At 36.4% G+C, this 27,942-nt stretch overlaps 1 long non-coding RNA gene and 1 other non-coding gene across 4 annotated transcripts in view; one reads left to right on the forward strand and one right to left on the reverse strand.

Moving 5' to 3' along the window:
* Window positions 1-420: 420 nt before the first annotated feature.
* The window catches only part of LOC121499084, a 29,791-nt gene continuing 2,269 nt past the window's right edge, over window positions 421-27,942 (reverse strand). Inside the window, exons 2-5 of one of the 3 annotated variants that reach the window (XR_005990001.1) lie at window positions 20,459-20,531; window positions 18,993-19,147; window positions 8,619-8,687; window positions 421-898 (exon numbers count right to left, since the gene is read on the reverse strand). This is a non-coding gene — a long non-coding RNA (uncharacterized LOC121499084). The remainder of the gene's footprint in view (window positions 899-8,618; window positions 8,688-18,992; window positions 19,148-20,458; window positions 20,532-27,942) is intronic. The other 2 variants (XR_005990003.1, XR_005990002.1) reach the window with 2 other exon arrangements.
* Window positions 27,659-27,849, forward strand: LOC121499203. The gene has a single exon (XR_005990047.1). It is a non-coding gene; the product is annotated as a U2 spliceosomal RNA (small nuclear RNA).

The raw sequence follows: 27,942 nt of genomic DNA on the forward strand, positions 1-27,942 counted from the left end.
AGCCTTTACACACTGTGTTTTTGGTCTGAGTACTGTCTTCCATGAATATTTTTATATGTTGGTCCATGACTCAATGAACAGGAAAATATAGTTACTGAATTGAAAAATAATACTAACAGCATAAAACTTAATGAGTTAGTTTAGGTCTTTTTGTTGGTTTGTTTCAACCAAAAGCTTAAAAAACTTTAGCTATTTCTGTAAAAAATATTCATGTTACAAGGAGAGTGAAGGAGCTATTAAAATATGAAGTCAAGTCATTAGCATTGGGTTATCATGTAAATTTTCGTTTTGATTTATTATGTGGGATTAGATAAATTTTCTTCTGCCCCTCTTACTTCTATTTCTCCTCTTCTTCCTCTCCCTCCTTCTAGTTGTTATTTCAATGTCTGAAAATTAGCCATGATATTTTTTCCAGTTTTATTGAGATATAAATGACATATAACATTGTATTATGCAACATAATGATCTGACATAGGTATATGTTTGCAAAATGATTACAGTATGTATAATTAACATTTATCACCTCACAGACTTACAATTCTTTTGTGTGCGATGAGAACTCATAAGATAGGTTCTCTTAGTGTAGCTTCACCAAATGAGAGTTTGTCCACCCGATTCACAGCAAGCCAATAAAAATGGATAGCAAGCTTTTGCAATGAAAAGAGACAAGCTATTTATTGGTGTGGCACTACCCAGGAGAATGGGGAGCTAATCCTTTAAAGTCCTGAACTCCCCAATGGCTTGCAAGTGAGGGTTTTAAAGGGCAAAAATTTAGGGCAGTGTTCTCCTGAGAGGGTGGACACCGTTGTTTGGAGACCCATGATTAATGCTAGCAGGTGCTCTGGTGTCACTTTGTCCGGTTCCCCAGAGGTCCTTTCCATCTTAAGAAACTTGGAATCTGAAAAATATAATTATTCACTATGTTAAAGATTTCATTAGGTACATCTGGTGATCATATCTTTAGAGTAGTGCTGATTAACTACTTGTAAGCTAATAGGATTACATTCCTATACATTCCTTGGCTGGTCCAGCCACACTTGGGGGAAATATGACCTTTAGTGTTCATTTTTTCATTTGAACTGACAAGATGGATGCTAGCTTCATTAGCAACTAGCAAATATACTGTATAGTAATATTAACTATAGTTACATCCCCAGGACTTATTTATAAGTATGTACTTTTTTTGTTTGTACTTTTTTTGTTTGTTTTGTTTCTTAAAGATTTTATTTATTTTTTCATGAGAGACACACAGAGAGAGAAAGGCAGAGACACAAGCAGAGGGAGAAGCAGGCTCCATGCAGGGAGCCCGATGTAGGGTTTGATCCCTGGTCTCCAGGATCAGGCCCTGGGCTGAAGGCAGCGTTAAACTGCTGAGCCACCCAGGCTGCCCCAAGTTTGTACTTTTGACAACCTTCATCCGTTTGCCCCTGGTCCCTGCCCTCACCCCCTTGGGCAACTACCCATCTGTTCTCTGTTTCCATGAGTTGGGTTTTTTTTAGAGTCCATCTATAAGTGAGATCATACAGTATTTGTCTTTCTCCATCTGCCTTATTTCATGTAGCATAATGCTCTCAAGGTCCATCCATGTTGCTGTAATGACAGAATTTTCTTGACAGCAGAAGCAATAACAGCAGCTCATATTTATTGAATGATCACTATATGTCACATACTATGATAGATACTTTGCACGTGTTACTTAATTTACAATAATAATACAAGATAGGCAGTGATGGTATCTATATTCACAGATGAAGAAACAGAGACTCAGACAGGAAGGTTGGCTGGTAGAGGTACGCATAGTTAAGTCATTGGGACAGCCTGAAAAAGGACCCACATCTGTTCATTGCTAAAGATGGTGTTCTTAACCATCATGCTCTTCATCAAGGCTTTAAGAGTAGCCTAAAAGAACACTGGCACATCCTCAAATTAACCATCCTCTTTCCTTGGAATTAAATATGCAATTGGTAGTTCATTCTTATGAAATATGTTAAGACTATATACCAGAGGATGGAAATGTTTTAATATGTTAGAAACATATTTTATTGAAGAGCTTATTAACATGGGAAAATAATAAGCATTCAACTACTTTGAGTTAAAAAAATTTTTTTTTTTTTTTAGATTTTAACAAACAATAAGTAAAACCTACATAAAATGTTCTAGCAACATTTTTAATGTTTGGAGAACATTAAGATTTGGAGGGACTGATGTTTCGTCACTACTGTTATAAAAGAAGCCCATGGCCAGTCCTGTTTACAGTAGAGAATTCTATTTAGTAATTTCAGAATGGAAGAAAAGCTTAGAGGCTTTTACAACTGGAAGAGACTTTAGAAGTCATTCAGACAAATAGTATGAAGTTTTCCAGACAGATGCTTATCTCATTTTTTCTTAAACACCTTCAGTGATGGAATATGCTTGTCTCCTGGGGCATCACATTTTATTTTAACAGATCTTGTTACTTCTTTCTTTCAATTGAGTCCAAATCTATATCTGTTATTTCCACCCCATTGCTCCCTTTTCTATCCTTTTCTTAACTACAGCCCAAATCTTCTCATTTTCTGGTCCTTTATCCCCCTTCCCCTCTTTTTTTTTTCTTTCCAGTTGCTACTTATGTAATGTGATTCTGGGTCACTTTGTCATTATAAAGGATTTTCACAGTATATCCTTCATTTAAAAAATGTTCATTTTTAAGTGTGTGGCTCCAAACCAAAGACAATACTCAAAGAATTGTTAGTAAACTGCAGAATGAAATAGTGCTGTCATCTTCCTTGATCTATATACCATGTTTTATATGAATAATTATACAAAAACTGAATGTGATAATTTCATGCAAACATTAAAAACTTTGGGCATTAAAAATATATATAAGGGATCTGGGACTGGAAAAAGAGAAAATTAGTGGAGTCAGGAACTAGGTTGTTGAGAAGTCTGAGAAGGAGGCTGCTGAGATGGAAAAAGCCTCTCTCATCTACCTACCTGAGTCTTGGGAAAATGTCCGTGAATGTGGTATCACTATTAATATCTCCCTGTGGAAAACTGAAGGCATACAAACACTATGTGAGTCACACTGATACCTTGGGACATTGTGAATTAATATTGATAAATCTGATTGTAAATGCCTTGTTTTTGTTGCATTTATAGCTGGCACTTTAAGGAATATTGTTCTGATTTACATACTTTTTACAGCACTGATAGTTGGTGTTAGCAAATATATTCCACCAACCCATTCTAGAACCTGACAAGATACGAGGAGATTGTCAAGAGAATCAACAGTTGTTTTCAGAAAGCTGACTAAAATGTTTTATGCCAACTTTCTTTTCAAATTGTGACAAAATTTTGGAGCCAAGTTCTGATATGCTTTTGCTCATGGGATAAATTTTGGATTACATTATGTTACCAATTTAGCTAACCTACAAAATCTACTATCCATTCTTTCAGAGTATCTTTAAATTTAGAATAAGCCATTAACATGGGCTCCATGGAGACTAATATTCTAAGATCAAGCATAGTGCTTACCTCTGGTCCAATCAAATGGTTAACTATAGTGAAGTCTGCTAAATAACACCATAACAGCTCAAGCATAGTTAGTTCACCAGGAGACAATATGGGCTTTACCACTGAGGCTGTGTCTGCAAAGTGGCTGGTGGCAGCAAGAATGTTCACCAATGGCAATGACTTGCTTCACTGCATAAATTACCATCCTGAACCATCCAGGCCAAAGCAGAGCTGGTTCTGTCTTTGAATTTGGTTTTATTTTTCTCATGTTGCTTACAAGTTTACTTGGCTTAAGGGGAGAATGCCCATCTTGCTAAGAAACTGAAAGAGGACTCAAATTCTTGGAAGCAGATAATGGCTCTGATATTGAGACATTTTCATGTAAATTCATGTATGTGTTGTTGTGTGTATCTTCAAAGTCTTGTCAGGAAGGCTGCAGGAGATGGTAAGAGACAATCTTGCAGATCTCTAGCCAGTAAGCTAAATCAGAAGAGTGACCTCAGAAATGTGTCTCTCAAATGACCATTCAAGTTTAATAGTATAAAATAGACAAATGATGACAGTGTAGTGTAAAAATTGGAAGGAAAAATGTTTGTGGATCATTTGTTTTGTGGTTATTGTTAGGTTTTGAAATCTGTAGTTTTAAGTGGAAACCATTTAATGAAAAAATCTTTACCAGATTAAAAAAATTATTTTGAAGATTTCCAAACACACAAAAGCTGAGAGAATCACGCAATAAACTCCCATATACTCATCCCTCAGCTTAATAGCTAACAACATCCTGCCATTCTCTTTTGCTTATTCATTTCCTTCCCTCTCATTTTCCAAAATATTTTAAACATATACATCATATGCATTTCTGATTGAGAGTTAATGTTTCAGAAATTTCAGAACATTGAAACAAAGTTCAATACAAAGAAAAAAGAAATAGGTAAATATTGCTAATTATTTGCATGCATCATTCCATTTGAAAAAAATCAGGTGTTCTTTTTTTATGATCCAAAATAATAGCAGAAAATTAATATTATATTTTTTGAAGAAAAGAGATGAGAATACCACCATGCTTCCATGATGCATTCAGTTTAGAATTCCAGATGGTTTTTAAATCATATCATAAATTCTTCCACACATAAAAATAATTCTATGTTTCTATAGGAGATAATTTTATGCTGAAGTTCTTTTTAAAACTCTACCATTGAATTCAGTAAAGTCACAGGATATAAAATCAAGATACAGAAATCTGTTGCAATTCTATACACCAATAATGCAGTAGCAGAAAGAGAAATCAAGGAATTATCCCATTTACAATTGCACCAAAGCCCAAAAGATACCTAGAATAAACCTAACCAAAGAGGTAAAATGAAAACTATAGAATACGTATGAAAGATATTGAAGATGACACAAAGCAGTAGAAGAACATCCCATGCTCATGGATTGGAAGAACAAATACTGTTAAAATGTCTATACTACCCAAAGTAATCTACACACTCAGTGCAATCCCTATCAAAATACCACCAGCATTTGTCACAGAGCTAGAACAAACAATTCTAAAATGTGTATGGAACCATAAAAAGACCCCAAATAGCCAAAGTAATGTTGAAAAAGAAAAGCAAAGCCAGAAACATCACAATTCTGGACTTCAAGCTATAATACAAAGCTGTTATCATTAAGAAAGCATGGTATTAGCACAAAAACAGACACATAGGTAATGGAACAGAATAGAGAACACAGAAGTAGACCTAAGACTATATGGCCAACTAATCTTCAACAAAGCAGGAAAGACTATCCAATGGAAAAAAGAGTCTCTTCTACAAATGGTGTTGGGAAAACTGGACAGTGACATGTGAAAGAATTAAACTGAATCACTTTTTTTACACTGTATAGAAAAATAAATGCGACGTGGATGAAAGACCTACATGTGAGAAGGAAACCATCAAACTGCTAGAGGAGAACACAGGCAGCAGCCTTTTTGACTTTGGATATAGCAACTCTTACTAGACACATCTCCTGAAGCAAGGGAAGCAAAAGCAAAAATGAACTATCGGGTCTCCATCAAGATAAAGGTTCTGCACAGCAAAGGAAACAATCACCAAAACAAAAAGGCTTCTGACAGAATGAAAGAAGATATTTGCACATGACATATCTGATAAAGGGTAGTATCCAAAATCTATAAAGAACTTATCAAACTCAACATACAATAAACAAATAATCCAGTTAAGAAATTGGCGGAAGACATCAATAGACAAAGAAGACATTCAGAAAAAAAAAAAAAAAAAGACATTCAGATGGCCAACAGACACATGAAAAATGCTCAGCATCACTCATCATCAGGGAAAAACAAATCAAAACTACCATTAGATATTAACTCACACTTGTCAGAATGGCCAGATTAGCAACATAGGAAACAACAGATATTGATAAGGATGCAGAGAAAGGAGAACCCTCTTGCACTGTTGGTGGGAATGCAAACTGGTACAGCCACTCTGGAAAACAGTGACTGTTCCCCCCACCTTTTTTGGTTGTTTGTTTTTTCCTTAAAAAACTAAAAATAGGGCCACCTGGGTGACTCAGTGATTTAAGCTGCCTTCGGTTTAGGTCATGATCCTGGAGTCCCAGGATTGAGCCCTGCAGTGGGATCTCTACTCATTGGGGAGTGTGCTTCTCTTTCTCCCTTCCCCTTGGCCCCTCACCCCATTTGTGTTCTCTTACCCACTATCTCTCAAATAAATAAATAAAATCTTAAAAAAAAAACCCAAAATAGAATTACTCTACAATCCAGCAATTGCACTACTAGGTATTTACCCATAGGATACAAAAATACAGATTTGAAGAGGCATATGCACTCCAATACTTATAGCAGCATTATCAACAATAGCCAAATATGGAAAGAGCCCAAAAGTGCATTGACTGATAAATGGATAAAGTAAAGGTGGTATACATATATACAATGGAATATTATTTAGCCATTGAAAAGAATGAAATCTTGTCAGTTGCAATGACATGGATGGAAGTAGAGTGATTATACTAAGTGAAATAAGTCAGTCAAAGACAAGTTCCATATAATTTCACTCCTATGTGGCATTTAAGAAACAAAACAGATTAGCATAGGGAAAGAGAAGGAAAAATAAAATAAGATGGAAACAGAGAAGGAGAGAAACCATAAGAGACTCTTAACTTTAGAGAACAAATTGGTGGTTACCAGAGGGAGAGGGTGGGGGGATAGGCTGAATGGATGATGAACATTAAGGAGGTCATTTGTTGTGATGAGCAGTGGGTGTTATATGTAAGTGATGAATCACTAAATCTACTCCTGAAACTAGTACTACACTATATGTTAACTAACTTGAGTTTAAACAAAATTTGGGAAGAAAGAACTCTGCTATTAGTCTTTTTCTTTGATTGTTGCTTTTTTTTGTTGGGAAAATTGGTATGCCCAAGTATAAGTTCTTCAGCTTATTTCAAAAAGTTATCCAGGGAGAAACAATTTGTAGATATATTAAGTCCTTGTTCTATTTTAGGAACAATGAAAGAAACTGTATGTATAAATACATATATGTGTGTATATGTGCACACAGTTGTATATGTGTATGTATCTATATATCTCAAGATACACATATTTCTACTATTATGTACTAAGAAGATGCACAGAGACACAGATACACACACACTGTCTTCTTGAATGTAGCATGTTTGCTTTGTTCTTGTTGCCAGGTTGTATGGTTAACATATCTAACAACTTAAGAAACCGGGGAAACTCTTGGGCAACGTGTTTCTTTATTCCCAGCCCTGATTTCATCCCTGCATTCTTTCCCATGGTTCTACCTTGGCTATCCTTGCCTTGGCACTTGTGCCTTCGCCTGCAGGAATTCCATCTGGGGACATCACAAGTCCCTTCTAGTGCATGTACTGACTGGAGTCTCACCGACTGGTCCCTTGTCTAAGGATCATGTGTGGAGCTTGGAGATAGTTAAACATTGGCTTAGAGATGGAGGGCAACAATGAGAATTCAGACAAAAGAGAAGCTTATCTTTAATTATTTGCTGTATCTGTTTATAAGGTTTGATGAATGAAACTCTGATTTAAATTGTACATAAAAGGAAATCTATAAAACATATAACCTCTTTAATTCTGCAATTCAATTAATCAATGACAATGAAGTTTCCAAAGCTTTCAAAGACATTTTTGAAATTAAGGCACATGTAAAAGGGCCTTTTGTTTAAAATATTGTGATTTTACACTTACTCTGAAATTCCCTGTAGCTTCTTGTGATACAGAAATTAATCTATAACACCTTTTCTTGTTCTGCTTCTATGCTTCTTTTCCTATGATTAATGGCTTTATGGGATGAAAATCTGTTTCATTTAAAATTACTTTCTGTAAATGGTCAAAAATATTAAATTTTATTTGGCAAATCGTTCTGTTCCCACTCATGTCTATTTTTGCAAAATTACTTACTGTGCTCAAAAAGACCCTAAAAAAATCAAGTTAAAAAATTATAGCTACTTACTCAAAGATGATATATGTAGTTTCATAAAGAATCTAGAAATGACAAGAGCATTTAACATTTTTCCCATTTCTTCTCAAAAACCGATATAACTTTTGAATTTTACACATCAAGATCCAAAATTATGATTATAAAAAGAAATGGGAGCATCTCCTGGGTGGCTCTGTTGGTTAAGCGTGTGCCTTCATCTCAGGTCATGATCCTGGGGTCCTGGGATCTAGCCCTGTGTAGGGCTCTCTGCTCTCTAAAATAAATAAATAAAATCCTTAAAAAAAGAAAAAAGAAATGAAATGAGACTTTAGGGTAAGACATAGTAACCACAAAACACATAATAGGAATAATCAGTATGCTCTTTACTAAATCTATGTGTAACATAAAACTCAATTAATAATACAACAATACAATTGCTCTTTCCTATCAGTCCAGTATAAAAGCAAACTTTTTGACTAATGATAGATTAGTGGTAATTATAGATTAGGGATAATGCTTAATCATTTAAAAAAACAATGTTTTTAAGCTGTATGTGCATGCAAAAAACTTTTGTGTTTTTCCATTATGATTTGTGATCCAGATTCCTCTCTTCTCACCAGTGCTTAATGATTGCTCATTATGTTCCTCTCACCTTCCCTGTCTGCTAGGAATCCTTCTATAAATATTTCAGATTTGAATAATCTTCCTCCTTCTTGAATTCCTGTGGAAAGTAAAAATTTTTGTCAAAAACAGCAGTTAACACCTACCACTTAAAATTATTAGTTAGTTGCTTTATGTTTATTTTGTGTACCATTTATTCATAACCTCAATATTATCATTTGTGAAAAAACTAAACATTTATTGCAAGAGAAATGTAAAATTCAACATATTACTGCTCTGTGGTTTTACAATGCAACCTATCATTTAATATTCCCAACTTGGATTAATTTTTAACACTTGAACAATGCAGCTTTAACCTCATAACTCAATTTTAAACACAATGAGTGAATAATTCTTAATATTAGGAATTCAGTAATTGGTGAATGTTATAAAGTAATGAGTTACATGCAATCAATTAGAACCATCTAACAATTCTTCCAGCAAATAATAAAATCAAGGCCCACAAGAATTTGTCTTTTGAGTTGTAAATTAATTAAAAGGCAGGCTGTGATCCCTTCCTTGTTTTCAACAAATATATTTATTCAATTCCTGCCAGTAAAAATTATTCTTTCTCAAGTATCCTAATTAAAATTCTATTTAAGTACTTATCCTTTTAACCTGTAAACAGTATACTTCCTTAATGTGTATTTGTCCATTCAAATTATAATTCAATGTGGGTATATAATCTCCCAGTGTAAATTGAAGTTTGCTTGGAAATAGTGTATTGCTTTGTCTATGGCAAGATTTCAGATGAGCATAGGGCCTGTAGCCCAGTTAATCTGAGTTAATCTGATGGGATGTTTATATTAAATATTTCTGTTTTATTTATTTATAGAGAGGGGTAAGGGCAGAGGGAAAGGAGAGAATCTCAAGCAAGTTCCAGGCCCAGCTTAGAGCTCAACATGGGGCTCAGTCTCAGTCTTGGCTAAGATCCCAACCTGAGCCAAAATCAAGAGTTGATAACTTGACTGACTGAGCCATGTAGGCACCCCTTGAGTGTATCTGTTTTATTCATACATATATAGTGCAATTTTGTCTTTGCCTGACAGATGATCTTTCTTATGAAAAATTTTGTCTGATAAATATAATTCAACCATTCTGTACCTCAATTTTTTCATCTATAAAATGAGAATAATAGTGGTTTCCTCTACATAGGATGTTATATATGTGACATATGTTTGTATAGAAACACTCTGAATGGAGTCTGGCACATAGTGAAGAAATGCAGTTATTACTACTGTTGTGGCTGGTGAAAGTGCTATCACAAAACAACACTAGTTAAAAATGTTAAATGATCAGCATGTCTAATTTTTTCCTCTTCACAATCTATAGTAATGAGGGTCATTTTGCTGGCATAGAATAACAATATTTTGGTGATTGTTTTTCTTCTCTCTGTTCCATGAAGACCTTTGAGTGAACTAAAAAATTCAACCTCCTATACAGAAGTATTTGAATTAAAGCACTATCAGGCAGCAAAAGTTTCAGTGGGTGGAAGTATATTAGAAGCAGAGAAGTTCGGTTATATCTTGCTTTTTTCATATATTTATATTTATTTTTATCATTTGCCATTAAAATTTTTATTTTGCTTAAATTTGTGTATTTATATCTCAAGTTATTCGACATCCTGGTCCATTCATTGATGCTATTGAATGAAAAGAACATTTTCTAGAGCTATTATGCACTGACCCAATCAGAGAGAAGCTGAGCAGTTAATGCAATAGTTTATTTTTAAAGGAATGAACAAAATTCTTCACATGAGAAAAAAATCTTATATTGGGTCCCAGAAATATTCCACATAGAATGAAAAGCCAAAATAATATCACTATTTTTAAAAAATAAGAAAGCAAAGTCTATTTTTATTAGGCTGTTTCACATGGACAGCTTCTGTGCAGTATGATACAACTACTACTAATTGTAATGAATGATTTACTTGCAAATGAAATAAATTATAAAAAAGATGCTATGTTTCTCTCCACTTGGCTATTGCCTTCTCCATAATTAACTTAAAATATTATAGGTACTGTCTTAGGGAAGATTTACCCCAAAATTGTGGTATTGTATTAGCTGTATGAATTTAGAAAAAGTCAATTGAGAAACTCCTTGACTGCTTTCAGAAAATCTATTTGGTTCCTCTATTTCAGAGTTATTATTGTGAATGGGGATGGGAATGATATTTGCATTTTAACTTATAATCCTGACAATAGAAATCAAGATATGATGTGTCTCTATATTTGAATAGCTTTTCTTTCTTTCTTTTTCTTTCTTTCTTTCTTTCTTTCTTTCTTTCTTTCTTTCTTTCTTTCTTTCTTTCTTTCTTTTCTTTCTTTCTTTTCTTTCTTTCGTTCTTTCTTTTTTTAACTTTTTATCAAATTCTAGTTAACATACAGCACAATATCGGTTCCAGGAGTAGAATTTAATGACTAGCCCATCCCCTTCTCCCACTTCCCTCCATGAACACCGAGTTTGTTCTCTATCTTTGAGTCTCTTAAGGTTTGTTTACCCATCCCCCTTCCCATAGTTAATCTGCTTTGTTTCTTAAATTTTGTTTCTTAAATTCCAAAGTGAAATCATATGGTATTCATCTTTCTCTGACATCTTGCTTAGCATAATACATTCTAGCTTCATCCATATCATTGCAAATGGCAAGATTTCATTCTTTTTGATGGCTGAATAAAATTCCATCATATGTATATGCCACCTCTTCTTTGTCCATACTTTGATGGCTGAATAAAATTCCATCATATGTATATGCCACCTCTTCTTTGTCCATACTTTGGCTATTGTTGATAATATTGCTACAAACATTGGGGTGCATGCATCCCTTTGAATCTGTATTTTTGTATCCTATGGGTAAATATCTAGTAGCGCAATTGCTGGATGGTAGGGTAATTCTATTCTTAACATTTTCGGGAAACTCCATATTATTTCCAGAGTGACTGGACAACTTTGCCTTTCAACCAATATTGCGAGGGGTTCTCCTTTCTCTGCATATTCAAGGACATCCATTGTTTCCTGAGTTGTTAATTTTTAGCCATTCTGACCAGTGTGAGGAGGTATATCATTGTGGTTTTGATTTGTATTTCCCTGATGATGAGTGATGCTGAGCATTTTTTCATGTGTCTGGTTTTATAACATGCAACTTTGCTGAATTCAGGTATTAGTTCCAGCAATTTTTGGTAGAGTCTTTTGGTTTTCTACATAGAGTATCATGTCATCTGCAAATAATGAAGGTTTGGTTTCACCTTGCTAATTTGGCTGCCTTTTATTTCTTTTTGTTATCTGATTACTGAGGTTAAGACTTCCAGTACTATGTTAAATAGTAATGGTGGGAGTAGACATACTTGTCTTATTCCTGACTGTAGGGGAAAAGCTCTCAGTTTTTCCCGATTGAGGATGATATTAGCTGTGGGTCTTTCATCTATGGCTCTTATGATGTTGAGGTAGGTTCCACCAATTCCTACTTTGTTGAGGGTCTTTATCCACAGTATTTTGTCAAATGCAGGATCATATGGTTCTTATTCTTACTATTATTAACACGGTTTATCACATTGATTGACTTGCAAACATTGTATCACCTGGGCAGCCCAGGAATAAATTTCACTTGATTGTGGTGAATAATTCTTTAATGCATTGTTGAATTTGATTTGCCAGTATTTTATTGAGAATTTTTGCATCCATGTTCATCAGGAATATTGGCCTGTAATTCTCCTTTTCAGTGGAGTCTTTGGTTTTGGAATCAAGGTAATATTGCCTTGTAGAATGAGCTTGGATGTTCTCCTTTCATTCGTATTTTTTGGAACAGTTTGAGAAGAATAGGTATTAACTCTTCTTTGAATGTCTGGTAGAATTGCCCCGGGAAGCCAGCCCGCCCAGGCATTTTGTCTGTGGGGAGATTTTTGATTACTGATTCAATTGCTTTGCTGGGTATGAGTCTGTTCAAATTTTTCTATTTCTTCCTGTTTCAGTGTTGGTTATTTGTAAGTTTCTAGGAATTTGTCCATTTCTTCCAGATTGCCCAGTTTGTTGGCATATAACTTTTCATAATATGTTCTTATAATCATTTGTGTTTCTGTGATCTCTCCACTTTTGTTCATGTTTTTATTTATTTGGGTTCTTTCTTTTTTATTTTTGGTAAATCTGGCTAGAGGTTTACCAATTTTATTAATCCTTTTCAAAGAAACAGCTCTTAGTTTCTGTGATCTGTTCTACTGTTTTGTTTGTTTGTTTTATATTTTTATTCCTGTTGTAATCTTTATTATTTCCCTTCTGCCCACTTTAGGTCTTATTTGTTGTTCCTTTTCTAGGTCCTTTAGGTGTACAGCTAGGTTGTGTATTTGAGACTTTTCTTGCCTCTGGAGGTAGGCCTGTATTGCTATATATTTCCCTCTTATGACCACTTTTGTTGCATCCCAAAGGCTTGGACTGACAAGTTTTCATTTTCATTTGTTTCCATGTATTTTTTTATTTTGTCTTTAATTTCCTGCTTAACCTATTCATTCTTTGGTAGGATGTTCTTTAGCCTCCATATATTTGTGTTCTTTCCATTTTTTTTCTTGTGGTTGACTGCAAGTTTCATAGTGTTGTGTTTGGAAATACACATAGTATGATCTTGATCTTTCTGCAATTGTTTGGAGGTGATTTGTGACATAGTATATGATCTGTTCTGGAGAATGTCCCATGTGTTCTAGAAAAGAATGTGTATTCTGCTGCCTTAGAATGTTAGAATGTTCTAATGTCTAGAATGTTCTTTTTTTTAACTAGAACAGTTGACAATTTTATTTTCACATTTCACAATACAAATGAAAATTGCCTTTTTTTTTGGTCCCATTACTCCCCTGCAAAAACTATTTTCTCTTTGATAGGAAGGGGAAGCAAGTCTTCCTTGTCATTCTGTTAAAAAACACCCAGAGTCCCAGCACCATGATCTCCTGGTGAAGTAGAACAAGTAATATAAAATGAATATAAAGAGGTTCCTGTCTCTCCTTATCTGTCTGGTTGAGTCATTCCTGGCTGAGTGGGCACCATCATGGGATGGGCAGGAAGTATCATCATTGCGGGCCCAGGCATCACTGGCATGTGATCTCCCATAGGTGGCCTCATTCCAGGAGCAGGTCCCACTGGCATCATTCCAAGAGGAGGAGGGCCCATCATTGGCATCATGGGAGGGCTGGCATCATACCAGGGTGAGGAGGACCCGGGAGACTGGGGGGAGGTGGGATCATTGCCCCTGCAGGAGGTAGAGCAGAGAATGGAGTAGGAGGTATCTTTCCTTGTTGAAATGCAGAAGTTTGTTGATCAGGCTCTGAGCCTGCTCTTCCATCCATTTCTGATAGTAGTCTTTCACATTATCTTTGTGTTTCCTACCACTGCAGTGTGTCTTCCTCACAGATGGAGAGTCATAGGTGAGGTGAGTGTCACAGTAGTCATAATAAAACTTAGGCATGTTGCTCTGCAGGCCGTTGGCCAGGATAGAATGTTCTAAGTATATCTGTTACTTCCATCAGGTCCAGTGTATCATTCAAAGCCATTATTTCCATATTGATTTTCTGCTTAGATCCATTGATGTAAGTGGGGTATTAAAGTCCCCTACTATTATTGTATTGTTATCAATGAGTTTCTTTATATTTGTTAATAATTTGTTTTATATATTTGGATGCTCCCAAGTTGGGGGCATAAATATGTTCAACTGTTAGATATTCTTGATGGGTAGTCCCCTTAATGATGATATAATGCCCATCTTCATCTCTTGTTACAGTGTTTGCTGTAAAAGCTAGTTTGTCTGGGGTCAACTGGGTGGCATAGTTGGCTGAATGTCTGATTATTGGTTTCTGCTCAGGTTGTGATCTCAGGGTCATGAGATCAAGCCCTGCATTGGACTCCCCACTCAGCCCAGTGTCTGCTTAAGATTCTCTTATCCTTTCCCTCTCCTCCATGTTCTCCCTCTAAAATAAATAAATAAATATTCAAAAAATAAGTAAAATCTAGTTTGTCTGATATAAGTACGGCTACTTCAGCTTTCTTTTGACATCCATTAACATGATAGATGTTTCTCCATCTGCTCACTTTCCATCTGCAGATGTTCTTAGGTTTAAAATGAGTCTCTTGGTAGGCAGCATATAGATGAATCTTGTTTTTTTATCCATTCTGATACACTATGTGTTTTGATTAGACCATTTTGTCCATTTACATTCAGAGTGTTTATTGAAAGATGTGAATTTGGTACCATTGTGTTACCTGTAAAATTGGTGTTTTTGCTGATGTTCTCTTTCCTGTCTTTGTTGCTTTTAGGCTTTTCCCCACTCAAAGACTCTTCATTAATATTTCTTGCAGGGCTAGTTTAGGTTATGAACTCCTTTAGTTTTTGTTTGTCTGAGAAACTCTTTTATCTCTCCTTCTATTCAATTCCTCATCCCCCTCCCCCCCGCCACCTTCTCCTTCTATTCCAAATGACAGCCTTGTTGGATAAAGTATTCTTGGCTGCATATTTTTCCCATTCAGCACATTGAATATATCCTGCCCCTTTCTTCTGGCCTGCCACATTTTTGTGAACAGATCTTCTACCAACCTGATCTGGCTTCCCTTGTAGGTAAAGACATTCCCCCCAACCCCTTATTGCTTACAGCTTCTTTTCTTGTCTGTGTATTTTGTGAATTTTACTGATATGCCTTGGTGATGACTGATTTTTGTTGAATTTAAATTTAATGGGAGTTTTCTATATTTCTTGGAATTTGATGTCTGTGTCCTTCCTCAGATTAGGGATGGTTTCAGCTATAATTTGCTCAAATAAATCTTCTGTCCCTTTTTCTTTCTCTTCATCTCCTGGGACTCCTATGATATGACTGTTACTCCATTTTAGTATGTTGCTTAATTCCATAAGTCTACCTTTGTTTTCTTCTTTTCAGCTTCATTATTTTCCATAATTTTATCTTGTATATCACAGATTCATTCCTCTGTTTCATCCATCCTCATTGTTATGGCATCCATTTGGGATTGCATCTTGGTTATATCATTTTTAATTTCAGCCTGACTAGATTTTAGCTCTTTTATCTTTGCAGTAAGGGCTTCTCTAGTGTCTTCTATGATTTTTTCAAGCCAGAATAGCATTCTTATAATTGTTGTTTTAAATTCTAGTTCAGACATCTTATTTATAGCCATATTGCTTAAATCTCTGGCCTTTGTTTCTTTCTGCTCATTCTTTTGGGGTGAATTCTTCCAACCTTCATGGGTGGTTTCTCTGTTTGTAGATATGCAGCTCTGTTTTGAAGATTTCTGATTGATTTCTTAGCTGTTCAGAAAAATTTCATATTTATCTAGCTGTCTTCAAGGTAGGAGGCAATTTTAGGGGCACCCTACTTCTCCACCATCTTTACTTCTTCCCTTCTCTTGCTTTATCTCTTTAGATAGAAGACAATGGAAAGAATGTACTGCTAACATGCCCACTCCTTCACATTGCACCACTCTTAGCCCACTGAAAAAAATTTTCCCCCCAGAAAACCAAACCCCATATCTGTCAAGTCTAGACTGGCATTCTGTTTAAGACTTGCAGGTTTTTTAGCTCTCAAGTTAAGATTTCTTTGTGATGAATAGACTTCTAAATATAATTCCATAGACTCCCAATACTTACTAGACTTGGAAATAAATATCTTTTTTATTGTTCCAAAAATAAAAAATAAAAGACTAACAAAAAATGAGCATTTGTCATCATTACATTCATTTAAGAGAATATGTCACAGACTTTGAAAGTAATTTTAAAAAGGGAATAGAAACAGCTTGAACAATAGAAGTGTTATAAGATTGTGTATGGTGAGCTGGCAACATCATTCACTTTTCATTTGTACATTTATATTCCACCTTATTTCCAAAAGGTTTGAGAAAGGCTAACACTTATTTGGAAATACAAGTTCTAATATCTTAAAAGAGAGTCACACAACTTTATTATAATATCACACATATACTGTAAGAATTTTTTTACCGCTGTGTATTAATAAGATAAATACAAGTTCTTTCAAACTATTATTCTTTCTGCTTTTGTTTTGTATATGGATTTATGAAAGCAGTACACATTGGTAATTTAAGTGATGTTATTTAAATTCTTTTGTGGGAGAGAATTAGATGAAGTGATTTATCTTTTTATTTGCTTGCCTTCATCTAAGCCAAAATGGTATATTCATAGAAACATTACCTGTGAAGATCATTGTACAATCTCCTTGTTAAAATATTGTTTACCCTAGTTTACTAATAAAATTATTTCAAGAAAACTCCTGGAGGGAATCATACTTGACTTCAGTCATGACTCAAAGATGTTCTTTCAGGAAATTCAAGGATTATGTGTTATTGTAAAAGAATTTCTTTAATTCTATTTTAGCATAACTTAACTGAGTTTCTTGTTTTTCTGTAATAAGTAAGAGGAAAACCATGATTAATGAGCTCCTCAGTCGCTCTTTGTCTCACCTGTGACACTGAAATATTGCATTTGCTAAGTGTAAATTATTATTTTCCCAAGTTCAGTTATTAACAGATTAAATTTCTGTGAATGCTTCAAAGCAATTGAGGTAGATAAGGGTCATAATTCTCTGCCAGTTTTCAAATAACAAATGTATATTCATAGACTAGCATTAATAAGATACTATTCTCTATTTACAAACCCCTCAAAATTTTAAGGAATTCATCAAAAGCTTGAGTATGTAGTAAGAAATGCTTTTTTAAAAATAAAAGATTTTATTTTATTTGTTCATGAGAGACACAGAGCAAGAGACAGAGACATAGGCAGAGGGAGAGGCAGGATCCTCGTGGGGAGTCTGATGCAGGACTCGATCATAGGATGCCAGGATCATGACCTGAGCCAAAGTCAGGCGCTCAACCACTGAGCCATCCAGGCATCCCAGTCAGAAATATTTTTCTAAAATAAAATTGAAAAAAATATTATTAGCACCAAAAAATTATCTCTTTAGAAGTGGTTGTTTCAGGATCCCTGAGTGGCTTAGTGGTTGAATGTCTCCCTTTGGCTCAGGTCATGATCCTGAGGTCCTGGGATTGAATCCTGCATCAGGCTTCCTGTGGGCAGCCTGCTTCTCCCTCTGCCTATTTGTCTTCCTCTCTCTGTCTCTCATGAATAAATGAATAAAATCTTAAAAAAAAAAAGAAATGGATGTTTCTACATGATTAGGATAATTCATATTTTTGAAAGGCCAACTGATCATTGAATGAGTTCAAGGAGAACTGCATCACTGTAGGTTTACTGAGCTGGAAGCATCTGGTGGAAAAGACCCTGCACCTAGTGGGCTGTGCCTCTGAAAGTTTCAGTGAATGCCTAATTCTGCATTAATGTGATAATTTGATTAATATCTGTAAGCTTCAGGAAAAAAGGGCTATTGTGTTTTTGACTCAGCTGCATTCAAATACTTTGGTACAATGTCTGACACATAATTAATACCTAACAAATGTTGTTGATTGAATGCAACTGAGAGGAGATGAGACAGGAGCCAGATCACACCGGTCAGAATCTAGTGATTCTAGTATCAAAAAGACAAGAAATAGAAGAGTGGGGGGGGCTAAGATGGTGGCATAGTAAGAGGGCCCTACGCTTGCCTCTTCCCTCAAGCAAAGCTAGACGGCTATCAAATCATTCTGAATACCCAATAAGTTGACCTGAGGACTGAAGAACAAACTGCACAACTAGAGGGAGAGAAGAGACCACATCAAGGAAAGTAGGAACCACAATAGTGGTTTGGGGAAGAAATGGATTATGGGATTGATGCAAGATGGCAGAAGAGTAGGGGTCCGCTTTCATCTGGTCCCCCAAATTTAGCTAGATAACTTTTAAACCATCCTGAATGCCTATGAATTCAACCTGAGATGTAAAGAAAGAATGGCTGGGACTCTACAAATTCAAGAGTGATCACTTCTTGCAAGGTAGGAGTGCAGAGAAGAGAAACATTAGAGCAGGAAGTGAGTTTAAGTCAGTGAGCCCAGGAGAAGGCTCAGCTTGTTGTGCAATAAACTGAAAATGGGGGATAGATTGGGTGACTGCTCTCGGTGCTGGGTCCCTGCAAAGGACTGGAACCCAGCAACCCTCTGCTTTCTTCTGGGAGGGACTCTACTGGGTGAATGCTCTCCATGCCATGGCCCTGGGCCATGCCAGTCAGAAGCTCTACCCCTTCCTCTGGGAGGGGCAGAGTGGGTGCATGCACAGGTAGGCAAAGCCTCTCCCTGCTCGCACCCTCCACATTGCACAAATCAATGTTCCCCATCCCCTCCCTGCCTCCGAGGAGGATCTGAGTGGGCACTATAGATCTGCAGTTTGGCACATGCCAGGATCTCTTGGCTCCAGGGCTGGAGGTCTGGGCATGGCTACTTTTGTTTTTACCTTTCACTCTCAAGAGAGGCACAGCTTCCAGGAACAAAGGCTTCACATGGCAAACTGCTTACACTGAGCCTGGCCACCTGGCAAGGGGTGGTGCATCTCCACCCAGGCACAGGCACCTGAGAATCAGTGCAGCTGGCCCTCCCACAGAAGACGAGCTGGAACAACAGGGAAACAGCAAGTTTACTGACCAAACAGCACTGGAAAACTCCAGGACTACAGGAAAATAGTATATAGAACTTGAGGGTTTTTGTTTGTTTGTTTGTTTGTTTGTTTGTTTTTAAATTATGATTCCTTTATCTTTCAGGTTAAATTTTTCCAATATTCTTTCTTTTTTCCCATCTTAACCATGATATTTTATCAACTCTTCATTTTTAAGTTTTTTTCCTTTTTTGACTTTCATATTTTACAATTACATGTTATAAATATATTTGTCATTTTTGGCTTCCTTTCACTGTATTCAATTTTACTTTTGTATATATATAAGTTTTGCTTTTTTTTTTTTTTTTCAATTTTGGATTTTAGTACCTTCTATCATACAGACCAAAATACACTCAGAACCAAGTGGATCACCATCTTGGTCCATTCTGTGAGATAATATTCTCTCCTCACTCTTTTTAAAATTTGTTTTTCTTTCTCTTTCTCTTTGTCTTTTTTCTTTTATTTCTTGGTTCCTGACCTCTTTGGAATTGTGTAATGTGTATTTTGCTTGGGTTGTGGTTGATATTTTTGATTCCACTCAGTTACACAACCATTCTGCAGGGAATGAAATGACTAGAAGGAAGAATTCATCCCAAGAGAAAAAACCAGAGGTAATACTCTGCTACAGATTTAATGGATATGGACATAAGTAAAATGTTGGGGATAGAATTCAGGATTACAATTATAAAGTTATAATTGGACTTGAAAAAAAAAGCATAAAGGACTCTAGAGAATCTCTCACTGCAGAAATGAGATCTAATCAGGCCAAAATTAAAAATACTCTAACTGAGATGCAGTCTAAACTGGATGTTCTAACATCTAGGGTAAAAGAGGCAGAAGAGAGAGTAAGTGACATAGAAGACAGAAGTCCAGGGAAAGATGGCTTCCCAGGGGAATTCTACCAAAAATTTAAAGAAGAAATAATACATATTCTACTGAAGTTGTTTCAAAATATAAAAATGGAAAGAAAATGTCCAAACTATTTCTATGGGGCCAGCATTACCTTGATTCCAAAACCAGACAAAAACTGGGTGATCGGCACTGAGGGGGCCGTTTGGCAGGATGAGCACTGGATGTTATGCTAAATGTTGGCAAATTGAACTCCAATAAAAAAATTTAAAAATTAAAAGTAAAAAACTAAAAAAAGAAACCCAAAAAACAAAAACAAACAACAAACAAACAAACAAACAAAAAACAGACAAAAACCCCATCAAAAAGGAGAATTACAGACCAATATCCCTGAGGAACATGGATGCCAAAATACTCACCAAGATATTAGCCAATAGGATCCAATAGTACATTATAAGAGGATTATTCCCCATGACCACGTTGGACTTATCCCTAGGATGCAAGGGTGGTTCAACATTCATAAATCAATCAATGTGATAGATCACATTAATAAAAGAAAAACAAAAACCATATGATCCTTTCAATAGATGCAGAGAAAGCATTTGACAAAATATAGCATGCTTTCCTGATTAAAACTCTTCAAAGTGTAGGGATAGAGGGAACAAACCTGAATATCATAAAAGCCAAATACAAAAAGCCCACAGTGAATATCATTTTCAATGGGGAAACACTGGGAGCCTTTCCCCTAAGATCCCTGATCTTTCCCCTAAGATCCTTGATCTTAGGGGAAAGGCTCCCAGTGTTTCCCCATTGAGAATGACAGGGATGCCCACTCTCACCACTGTTGTTCAACATGGTACTAGAAGTCCTAGCCTCAGCAACTGGACAGCAAAAAGAAAGGGCATTTGAATTGGCAAATGAGAAGTCAAACTGTCACTCTTCACAGATAACATGATACTGTATATAGAGAACCTAAAAGGCTCCACCCCAAATTGTTAGAACTTATACAGCAGTTCAGCAATGTGGCAGGATACAAAATCAACACACAGTAATCAGTTGCATTTCTATACACTAACAATGAGACTGAAGAAAGAGAAATTAAGAAATTGCAAATTTACAATTGCACCCAAAACTATAAGATACCTAGGAATAAGCCTAACCAAAAAGGTAAAGGATCTGTACCCAAATAACTACAGAACATTTATGAAAGGAATTGAGGAAGACACAAAGAGATGAGAAAACATTCCATGCTCATGGATTGGAAGAATAAATATTGTGAAAATGTCTATGCTGCCTAGGGCAGTTTAGACATTCAATGCAATCCTAACAAAAGACTATGGGCTTTCTTCACAGAGTTGGAATAAATAATCCTAAGATTTGTATGGAACCATAAATGACCCTGAATAGCCAGAGGACTGTTGAAAAATAAAACCAAAGCTGGGGGCATCACAATGCCTGACTTCAAGCTGTATTACAAAGTTGTGATCATCAAGACAGTGTGGTACTGGCACAAAAACAGACACATAAATTAATGGAACAGAATAGAGAACCCAGAAATGGTCCCTCAACTCTATGGTCAACTCTTCTTTGACAAAATAGGAAAGAATATCCAATGGAAAAAAAGACAATCTCTTCAATAAATGGTGTTGGGAAAATTGGACAGCCACATGCAGAAAAATAAAACTGGACCATTTTCTTACACCATACACAAAGATAAACTCAAAATGGATGAAAGGTCTAAATGTGAGACAGGAATACATTAAAATCTTAGAGGACAACACAGGGAGCAACTTTTTTGATGTCAGCCACAGCAACTTCTTGCAAGACATGTCTGTAAAGGCAAGGGATACAAAAGTAAAAATGAACTATTAGGACTTTATCAAGATAAAAAGTTTCTGCACAGTAAAGGAAACAGTCCTAAGAGAACTAAAAGGCAACCTACATAATGGCAGAAGATATTTACAAATGACATATCAGATAAAGGACTGGTATCCAAGATCTATAAAGAATTTATTAAACTCAACGCCCCAAAACCAAACAATTGAGTCAGAAAATGGGGAGAAAACATGAACAGATATTTCTCCAGAAAAGACCTACATATAGCCAACAAGCACATGAAAGCTCCATATCACTTGCCATTAGGGAAATACAAATCAAAACCACAATGAGATACCACTTTACACCGGTGAGCATGACTAAAATTAACAAGACAGGAAACAACAAATGTTAGTGAAGATGTGGAGAAAGAGGAGCCCTCTTGCATGGTTGGTAGGAATGCAAGCTAGCACAGCCACTCTGGAAAACAGTGTGAAAGTTCCTCAAGAAGTTAAAAATAGAACTATCCCATGACCCAGCAATTGCACTACTGGGTATTTACCCCAAAGATACAGATGTAGTGAAACAAAGGGGCACCTGCACCCCAATGTTCATAGCAGCAATGTCCATAATAGCCAAACTGTGGAAGGAGCCATGATATCCTTCAACAGATGAATGGATAAAGAAGAAGATGTATAGATACAATGGAATATTACTCAGCCATCAGAAAGAATGAGTACCTACCATTTACATTGACATGGATGGAACTGGAGGGTATTATGCTGAATGAAATACATCTGTTGGAGAAAGAGAATTATCATATGGTTTCACTCACGTAAGGAATATAAGAAATAGTGAAAGGGACTGAAGGGGGGGAAAATTAGAGAGGAAGACAAGCCATGCTTCTAACTCTGAGAAGCATACATATGGCAGAAAAGGAGATGGATGGGGGGCATAGGGTAACTGGGTGAGGGGCATTAAGGAGGGTAAGTGATGAGATGAGCACTGGATATTATATGAAGGCAAATTGAATTTAAGTAAAAGAAAGAAATGGATTATGGGTGCTGTGGAGGCGAGGGAGTCTCATTCTTGGAGAGAGTGGAGCACACAGAGATATGCACAAAGGGAATACTTACAAAGCCATTCGCTTGGAAAATGAGAGGGGCTCAGTTTTGCAATGAGTGGAGTTCAAAGTCTGGAGTTTCAGAGGTCTCCTGGCTTAGATGGGACAGAGACCTGAGGATGCTGCCCTATTCCTGAAAAGCAGGCACATAAGCAAACCAGGGGCAAACCAGGTGATCTGAGGATTGCCTAAGGTGCAAGGGAGAGACTGTTCCTACTTTTTGGAACTCATCTCAGAAAGATGGCCCTGCCTATCTAGGGACAAAAGAGCCAATGAGGACCATTTCCTCCCTTGCCCCTTGGCATAGGTGCAGAAGCACCTGTTGAGGGTGGATAACCCAGATACTGTTTGTTTAGTCCACTTTGCTCCATTCCCATGCTCCTGTGCTCTGGCATGACTGCCATCTGGATCAAACCTGCATTTGTCCCAGTGCAGTGAGGCCCTTTCCCAGAGGACTAGTATAGGTCCTTACCACAACAGGTCCCTGAAGTTTGGAATTTTAAAAGCCAGGGGCCTGGATGGGGGTAAAGCCCAAGGGGTGCTGTGCTTCTCTCTACAGGCAAGTGACCCAGAGACAGAGAGCGTGAAATCAGCAATATCAAAAATGTCTATGATGTTTGAGGGGAAATTGTTTGCTCCTCTGAAACCACTTCCTTGAGAGCCTGAGACAAGCATGAACTTCCATCTTCAGGGGAAAAGGAGTAGTAAGCATAGACTCTCATCTCCAGGACAAAGTGCTATCTCCACCCTGCTGCCCCCACACTTCAGCATTAACCAACTTCAGTAAATGGCACAGCACCAACACTGGCTGCCTAAATCTGCTTACACCAAATCCCACCCCCTAAACTCTGTTGGTACTGCTTTTTCTCAGGCAAATGTGCCTAAGGACCAGAGCAGCAGGGTCCTCCCCCAAAAGACCAGCAGAAACAGCTGCATGCACCACATCTCCTGACCATACAATTCTGCAAAGTTTCAGTACTAGTAGAATTAGCATAAGGTCTCTTTCAGCGAGCCGACCAGAGCACACCTCATTAAAACTTGCCATAGTCTGGCCAAGGTCCAAATGCTCCCCTCTGCAGGCAAGGAGAAACTCTGCAGAGGACTGACCGGAGGGATAGAGCAAACAAAACACAGCAGCAGAGTGCACGCAGCATACACCAGAGACACTTTCTGAAGCACCAGGTCCTGGTCATTATATGGTCTCTTGTTTATAAAACCATTACTCTCATAAGCAGGAAATATAACAGGCTTTTCCAACATAGAGAAGATAGAGACCTAGATAAAAAGCCAAGATGGAGGAATTCATTCCTAAAGAAAGAATAAGTCATAAAATAGATAAAAGCAATATGATAATGGCAATATCCCTGATCCAGATTTTAAAACAACAATATAATAAGAGTATACTAAGTAGGCTTGAGAAAAGCATGGAAGACATCAGGAAGACCCTTACTGCAGAGATTTAAAAAAAAGCTAAAAAACAATCAGGCCAAAATGAAAAATGCAACAACCAAGATTCGAAACCAACTGGATGTAATGGTCATAGGATGGAAGAAGCAGAACAATGAATAAGTGATATAGGAGATAGAATTATGGGAAATAATGAAGTTGAAGAAAAGACAGAAAGAAAAATATTAAATCATTAAAGTAGACTTAGGAACTCAGTAACTCCATCAAACATAATAACATTCGTGTCATAGGAGGCCCAGAAGAAGAAAACAAAAGGGGGCAGAAAGTTTATTTGAGGAAATTATAGCTTAAAAATTCCCTAATGTGGGTAAAAAGCATATCAAAATCCAAAGGGTACAAGGAACTCCCATCAAAGTCAATAAAAGCAGGCCAGCACTAAGACATATTGTAGTTAAATCTGCAAAATGTAATGATAAAGATAAAATCCTAAAAGCAACAAGGCAAAGGAAGTCCATTACTTACAAGGGATGACCAAGAAGGCAGCTACAGATCTGTTCACAGACTGTTGGCAAGCCAGGAGGGAGTGGCATAATATATTCAACATGCAGAATGGGAAAAATATGCAGCGAAGAATACTTTATCCATCAAGGATATCATTCAGAAGAGGAGAGATAGAGTTTACTAGACAAACAAACACAAAAGGAGTTCCAACCCTGCAAGAAATATTAAAGGGGACTTTTTGAGTGGCAAGAAAAGACCAAAAGTGAGAAAGACTAGAAAGGAACAGAGAAAATCTCCAGAAGCAATGACAAAACAAGTAATAAAATGGCACTAAATACATATCTATTAATAATTACTCTGAATATAAATGGACTAACCACTCCAATAAAAAGACATAGGTTGTTAGAATGGATAAAAAAAACAAACAAACCACAAGACCCATCTATATGCTGCCTACAAGAGATTCACTTTAGACCTACAGACACTTGTAGATGGAAAGTGAGGGAATGGAGAACCATCTATCATGCAAATGATGTCAAAAGAAAGCTGAGTAGCTATACTTATATCAGACGAACTAGATTTTAAACCTAAGACTGTATGAAGAAGGGCACAATATCATAATAAAAGGGACTATCCAACAAGAAGATCTGACAACAGTAAATACTTATGCTCCCAGCTTGGGAGCACCCAAATATATAAAACAATTCATAGCAAACATAAAGGAACTCATTGATAATAATGTAATAATAGTAGGGAACCTTAACACCCCACTTCCATCAATGGACAGATCATCTAAGTACAAAATCAACAAGGAAACAATGGCTTTGAATGACACACTGGACCAGACGGACTTAACGGATATATTCAGAGCATTCTATCCTAGAACAGTAGAATACACATTCTTTTTGAGTGCACATGGGACATTCTCCACAACAGATCACATACTGTGTCACAAATTGGCCCCCAACAAGTGCAAAAAGATCAAGATCATACTATGTATATTTTCAAACACAACACTATGAAACTTGCAGTCAACCACAAGAAAAAATTTGGAACAAAGCAATTCAAATATATGGAGGTTAAAGAACATCCTACTAAAGAATGACTAGGTTAACCAGGAAATTAAAGACAAAATAAAAAATTACAGGGAAACAAATGAAAATGAAAACATGTCAGTCTAAAGCCTTTGGGATGCAACAAAAGTGGTCATAAGAGGGAAGTATATAGCAATACAGGCCTAACTCCATGTATCTCAAATAAACAACCTAGCCTTACACCTAAAGGAGCTAGAGAAAGAATAACAAATGAAACCTAAAGCCAGCAGAAGAAGGGAAATAATAAATATTAGTGTGGGAATAAATGATATAGAAACAAACAAAAAAAAAGTAGATCAATGAGAACAGGAGCTGGTTCTTTGAAAAAAATCAATAAAATGGATAAACCTCTAGCCAGACTTATCAAAATGAAAAAAGAAAGAACCCAAATAAATAAAACCAAGAATGAGAGAGTTAAATAATAACCAACACCACAGAAATAGAAGTTTAAGAGAATTTTATGAAAAATTATATGCCAACAAATCAGACAATGCAGAAGAAATGGATAAATTCCTAGAAACATATAAACTACCAAAAATGAAACAGGAAGAAATAGAAAACTTGAACATACTGATAACCAGCAAAGCAATTGAATCAGTAATCAAAAATCTCACAACAAACAAAGTCCAGGGCCATAGGCTTCCCAGGGAAATTCTACCAAACATTTAAAGAAATTTTAATACCTATTCTTTTCAAACTGTTCCAAAAATACAAATGGAAGGAAAATTTCCAAACTCATTCTGTGTAACCAGCATTACCCTCATTCCAAAAGCAGACAAGGACTCCAATAAAAAACAAAACTTACCTATGATGAGCATGGATGCAAAAATTCTCAAAAGAATATTGGCAGATCAAATTCAACAGTATGTTAAAAGAGTCATTCACTGTGATCAAGTGGGATTTATTCCTGGGTTGCCCAGGGTGGTTCAACATTCACAAATCAGCCAGTGTGATAAAACACATTAATAAAGGAAAGGATAAGAACCATATGATACTCTCAATAGATGCAGAAAAAGCATTTGACAGTGCAATATCCATTCATAATAAAAAATCCTCAGCAAAACGATTGGGGGAGCATACCTCAGCATCATAGAGGCCATATATGAAAAATCCACACCAAATGTCATCCTCAGTGGGGGAAAACAGAGCTTTTATTCTATGGTCATGAACAAGACAGAGATGTCCACTCTTACCACTGTTATTTAACATAGTACTAGAAGTCCTGACCTCTGTAATCAGACAACAAAAAGAAATAAAAAGGCATTTAAATTGGCAAAAAAACAAAACAAAAACAAAACAAAACAAAACTCTCAGACTCTCACTCTTTGCAGATGACGTGGTACTGTATGTAGAAAACATGAAAGACTTTACCAAAAAGTTGCCAGAACTGATAAACAAATTAAGTAAAGTTACAAGGTACAAAATATACATAAATCTGTTGCATTTCTATATACCACTAATGCAGCAGCAGAAAGAAAAATCAAGGAATTGATCCTATATAGAATTGTGTCTCAAACCATAAGATACCTAGGAATAAACCTCATCAAAGAGGTAAAAGATCTGTACTCTGAAAATGACAGAACTCTTATGAAAGAAACCGAAGATGACACAAAGAAATGGAAAAACATTCCATGCTCATGGATTGGAAGAGCAAATACTGTTAAAATGTCTATACTACCATCGCTTCTCGGCCTTTTGGCTAAGATCAAGTGTAGTATCTGTTCTTATCAGTTTAATATCTGATACATCCTCTATCCGAGGACAATATATTAAATGGATTTTTGGAGCAGGGAGATGGAATAGGAGCTTGCTCCGTCCACTCCGCGCATCGACCTGGTATTGCAGTACCTCCAGGAACGGTGCACCCCCTCGGGGGAAATAATCTTGTCAAAGAGAAGTTTTTGCCTTGCGGGGGACGCGGCTATCGCTGGGTTTGCAACCTGCTCCTTTCTTGCTGTGGGGC

This window comes from Vulpes lagopus, chromosome 9 (assembly GCF_018345385.1).
Source record: "Vulpes lagopus strain Blue_001 chromosome 9, ASM1834538v1, whole genome shotgun sequence".
NCBI lineage: Eukaryota > Metazoa > Chordata > Mammalia > Carnivora > Canidae > Vulpes > Vulpes lagopus.